This window comes from Bombus huntii, chromosome 4 (genome assembly GCF_024542735.1).
Source record: "Bombus huntii isolate Logan2020A chromosome 4, iyBomHunt1.1, whole genome shotgun sequence".
Lineage (NCBI taxonomy): Eukaryota > Metazoa > Arthropoda > Insecta > Hymenoptera > Apidae > Bombus > Bombus huntii.
Window position 1 is genome coordinate 2,951,284 of NC_066241.1, and position 5,458 is coordinate 2,956,741.

General features: G+C 50.9%; 1 non-coding gene across 1 annotated transcript; it reads left to right on the forward strand.

Moving 5' to 3' along the window:
- Positions 1–1,376: 1,376 nt before the first annotated feature.
- Trnav-aac (transfer RNA valine (anticodon AAC)) lies at positions 1,377–1,449 on the forward strand. The gene has a single exon. It is a non-coding gene; the product is annotated as a tRNA-Val (tRNA).
- The last annotated feature ends 4,009 nt before the right edge of the window (positions 1,450–5,458 follow it).

Genomic DNA, 5,458 nt, shown 5'->3' on the forward strand with positions numbered 1-5,458 from the left:
CGCGAAGAAGCGTAAACGCGTTCACGTTGGTCCGCGATCGATATTTCCGAGGAAATTTAACTTCGTTAAACAAACAAAAACTTGAGAATGCTTTCGTTCCAGCGGAATGATAAATTTTGAAGCTGGTAATAAATTTTCGCGAGTGGCAAGCGTCCTCTCGTAACCAGGTCATCGTCATTTTTCAAAAGTTCTCATCTCGGCCATCCCCTGTCAGCCGTTCTCCAAGGAACGTAATAATCTTTACGTAATAAGCTTTGCTCTGGATCTTTTCGTTTCTATTACCCTCGCCGCGTCGAGGAAACCTCCGACGGTCGATGCGACCAAGCTCCTCGCTCCGAAAGGGAAGAAGATCGTCGATCGAATCTCAATTTCGAAACATCGCGAAAGTTCGCTGCGATCGTCAAAAGTCGATTTTCTGGCACGAAGATTTTTCGCGACGATTCGAACGACTTGGCCAAACGAGTGCTCGGGTTAGCGCTCGGACTACGAGTTCGCAGCCCCGTCATCCTTCGAACAGCTTCGCTGGATCGAATCGACTGACAGCCAATCCGTGAGCCCGTTTTCTAACGATAAGACGAAAGTTTCGATTAAACCGTGAATATTTCAAGGCAAACGAGAGAAGCGGAGAGACGAGCGCACGTGTGTGTCTAACGTCGAATCTGGCCAAATCGAGCCGAGCTGTACCGATCCGCTCGATACGAGATAGATGATGCGAGTTTGTTGTACAATTTGCAATGTTCGTAACCCGCGACTTGTAACATTCCGTGATGTTAGTTTAATTATACCAGAGGTCTCGAGTTAGATTACTTTTTGCGGTAATTACGCAACGTTTACGGAAAAGGTATACGGCACCGAGCAATGGTCGCGGAATGAATTAAACGAGCCATGCTATCGACTCCCATTAACCTGTATCCTGCGATACGTACCGGTTCTCTGTTTCGTTGAACATTTTTCGACACTCTCTGAAAGCGTGGCCAGAGATCGGATGGCTTTGCTCTCTCTTTCTCTCTCTCTCTCTGTCTGCTTTATTTTCTATCCGAAATTAGATATTATCCGGCTCGTGCGTGTCGGATAAGCACGTAGGTGGGCCATACACGCGTGTGCATTATTGCGCGGTCGTGTGTGTTATTGCGCTTTGTTATCAGATACGGAAACGACGCCCGTGACATTTCAATTTCATGCGACATAAAATACCCCCGCGACCGCATTTACTGCTTACACCCACTCGTACAGCGACTCCTACACGGATAGACAGCGTAGGTGCGCGTTTCGCTCTTATTATCCGCTTCGTTAAAGCAACGTTCCACGATCAACGAAAGGAAGCATCGGGTTAAATTCGACCTGAGATTCGCAAAGATTTCTACCGCTCTCAACCAGTTTCCGTGGTGTAGTGGTTATCACATCCGCCTAACACGCGGAAGGTCCCCGGTTCGATCCCGGGCGGAAACATTTATTTTTTCCAAAATATTTCGCCGTTGTTGCTAAATTCTACTATCGTTGTTCGCCGCGTGTTCGCGTTTCGCGAATAACGGTGATATTTCTCGTTCGTCCGACGCGAATGTAAAATGTATAAACAAACGATACTCTTGACGCGCGGAGTTCGAGCCGGCCATCGTCCTATATTTTCCAGTTTCCTTTTACATTTTTAAAACGACGGTGTTCCTTGAATTCGATATAAAGATATCCGTCTGACGTTATCGCGTTACACGCGCGCGCTGGTCGATTACGAATTCGAGCGACCGCTTCTCCGATCGCAAAACGAGAAAATTTAAACGAGACGACGAGAGGCGTGCAACAGCGAGCCGAGAGAATCGCGCGAGCGACGCACGCTACTCGATTAAGCGCGAATTAGCGATCGCGGCGCGCGGAAGCGCATACATTATGCAGCAGCCTTGGTGTAACGATCGCGTAAACCGGACACTGCGGAATACGGGAGACAGCTATCGGGTCCGGTGTTAAACTTTGATCCAGGTTCGGAGGCTCGAGCGTCGCGATCGCTCCGCTCGATTACGAGAGATCGTTCGATACCGGTTCGATCGTGCTGAAAATCGAGCGAGATTGCGGTGATCGTGTCGCTTCTCCGCGACACCAAAGTGCGCGTTATCCGTGTTTGGTAAGCGGTATCGATAGACGCCGAGCATCGTGGAAGAGAAATCTGCGAGGAAGAATCGACCGAGTAGAGAACAGGTAGAGGCGTGGGGTTCGCTGTCGAACCGAAAACGGGCGTTGCGGTGGAAAGATCTCGTGTTCGCAACTTCTAGTACTCGTTTTACCGGGAATAGGAGTAGCCTCGTCGCGTCTTCCGACCTCCGACCTCCGTCCTTCGTTTTTCGCGACTTCTCTTTTATTTCGCGGCACCGCTACGAGTCTCACGACAGTCTCGCTACCCTCTTTCCACGGCTGTGTCGGTTCTCTTTCTCTCCGACGGCAACGACGCTTTTGTTGTGCTCGCGTTTGTCGCTCGTGCACCGTTCACAATGCACCGCTGCGGAATAAGAGGAAGGCTGCACGCGACGCTCGTTTCTGCCTCTCTAGATAGTCGCGGCCGAGCCAACGAATTAACGCAATCGTTATGCGGCAACAGAGAGACTGGACATTGTTTTCTCCGCCCTCGTCTCTGCCCTGTCTCCTCGATCCTTGCCGCGCCTCACCCATGGCATGGCCGTCTCTTTCGTTCTCTCTCTCTCTCTCCCTCGTTCTTCTTCATTGTTCGCCGGTATATTTTCGCGCAACGAAATTGTCGCGCTGACACCGTTCGATATCGACGCTTTCGCGCGCGAGTGATTTCGTTAATCATCCGTTCTTATGGCCGATGTTCGCCCGTCCCCTCGTCGTGAAAAATCGTTTCGCGAATTCGATCGCTATCCCGTAAACGAAACGAGACGGCACTCGAGATCGATAAGCCCGATCCAGATTGGTTGCTCGTCCGAGTCCGGAAACGGGAAACAAGAAAGCGAACGGTCCAACGTTCGCCACGTAGCCCGATATCGAATCATGGGGAACGAAATGCGCGGACGATGCTTCCCTCGGAAAGATTCCGCGACGAAAGAGGTAGAGGAGAAGGTTCGACGCGTCGCGCGGCCCGTTCCTATTCTCCGTCTGCGTCGTTTCTTGCGAACGCTTTTTCCCGGCAAAGTCTCCGAAGCCGATCGGATTAATTCCGGAGATAGGGAACGAGCGATAAGCGCGCGATCCACGAAGGACGACGCGCTAAGGTAATTTAAAGGGGACGGCGAAGACCGATCGTTGGAATTCGTCCGACCTGGAACGGCTGTTTCTACCCAAACCTGGCGCCGTTCCAGCCGAGAGGGGAATGCCTTGGCCGATCGTAAGTAAGAGTAAATCTGTTTCATCGCCGCCTCTTACCGTACGCGATCGCGCGTCCACCACGCGGACAGCGGCTCGTAAACGGTTCGATGGAGAAGGAAGATGGCGATAAAACGTTTGGCCGCGTAAAAGCGGGAGAGCGAAAAGCAGCGCTTGACCCGCAAAATTCGAGCCGTTAACGCAAATTAATTTAAGCGCAAACAAGCGAGGGCGCAAATAGTTACTTTTGAATTTAAAGCGACTCGTCTTCTGCGAAGAGTTCGTCGAGCTCGTCCTCGAGCATATTTGTCTTCCGGCTCGTCTACGGAAGCCAAAGCGTCGAGAACTCGCCGAAGATTTTCTCCCTTTTCCGGCGTTCGAGCGCGTTACGTTCTAGCGACGGGTTCGCCATCGGGCTCGAGTACTTTTCGTTCGCGTTCCCGCGCCTCGTTCCTCCACGAAACGCGAATGTCACGGCAAGCGAACGTTACAGCCGCGAGAGCGCCCATCCAGGAATCCGCCGGTTCTTCTTTAATTACCTACTTCGCTTTCTTTCGCCGCGATATTTTCGAGTGGCTTTGCCTGCCGCGATTACTTCTCGCGCGCACACCTCCGTCCGACTTCGCGCCTCGCGCAAAGTCGTCGAAATTTCCAGCGAGAACCAGCCAACTAAGAACCACTCCGCTCGTCTTTCGACGCAAATTTCCACGTTGGCTTGGATTTCGACGTTTCAGAGGAAACGACTGCTAGCTAGACGGTCTGTTCGATATAGATATAATATCAGCAGCCGTTTTTACCGTAAATAGAAACTCTATCTCTCGCGGTATTCGAGAGATATAGTTTCGGAAAAAATCACCGACGTTTTATCAGCAAAGAAAAACAGTTTCAGGTTAAGAAGCTTTCTCGAGTCTCCTTTCATCCGCTCGGAGGGAAGAGGAAAAATTGCGTTACATATTTTGAGAGGAAAGCCTCGAACGTGGCCGCGAGGCAGAAAAATGACGGTTCGTCGATGCTTCGAAACTTTATATCGCAACTTTGTAACGCTGATCGATCGCAATAGCAATCGCATCGGTTGCGGTTTATCGTTGCATCGTTTATCGATCTTCGAAAACGACGTTCTCCGAGACGAAGAAAGCCGAGGCACATTTTACCATCGCGATCCGATCTATGTCGCTTTTCGTAGGTTTCCCGAGGTCGGGACGGTTGCAAGGTGGACGGTAAAGCGACCGCGAAATCCGCGCTATCGCAATTTCCACTTGGCTGAAAGCTCTCATCTGCCACGGTAGGCTGGAAAAAGATATAACGTCGAAAAACGGCGTTCCACTCGTTAAAAGAAGGGCTCGCGTTAGCCTGATCTACTTTCCTCCTTTCTCTCTCTCTCTCTCTCTCTCTCTCTCTTCCTCTTTTGCCTTTCGAAAGAACGTTCGCCATTTACAAAACTCGGCGTCGGCGAGAATCAAAGACGCTCGGAGAAACCTAAAAATCCCGCCAGCCTCGCCGATCTGTGGTTGTTCGATCGAAATTTTTCCCGGCCTCCCTTTCTCGAGAATTCCCAGCTTGGAGTCGTAGATAGAAATTTCATCGTCGCTGTCTCCGAATACGAGATAAGGGGAAAAGCAAAGCGAAGCGTACTTAACACGCCGTCGTCGTATTATGTTTTGAAAGTGGTACCGCGAATGCCGAAGGTGTCTGGAAACGCACGGACGCGGCCAAAGGTCGCACACCGAGATAACGTTTCGCCGTGAGTAGCAGCGGAGCGAGAAAGGAAAATCGATGGACGAAAAGATTCTCCCGTTCGTAGTACGCGCAACGCGTATCCGGATCAGAAATTAAACGTTCCGGCGTAGAATTTTCTTCGAAAATGACCGGAGAATAAGAAACGGACGAAAGAGGCGTCGAAAATCGAGAACGTCTCGACCGCGCGATTATTCGTGCTCGCTCGTCGAAACGTGTTTGCGTTCGGTCGAACGAAGCTGGAGAGAAAAAAATAGAAAAGGAAAAGGAAATCTGCGAAATTTGCTGGCGACCGTAGGTAGCTTCTTGTCCGGCCGATGAAAACGGACGCTCGGGGCGGAAAAAAGATCCGCGCGAGACGTATGGCGCGTTCCAGCCATTTTCCAAGCACTTTTTCAATCGCAATCACCGTCTCGTC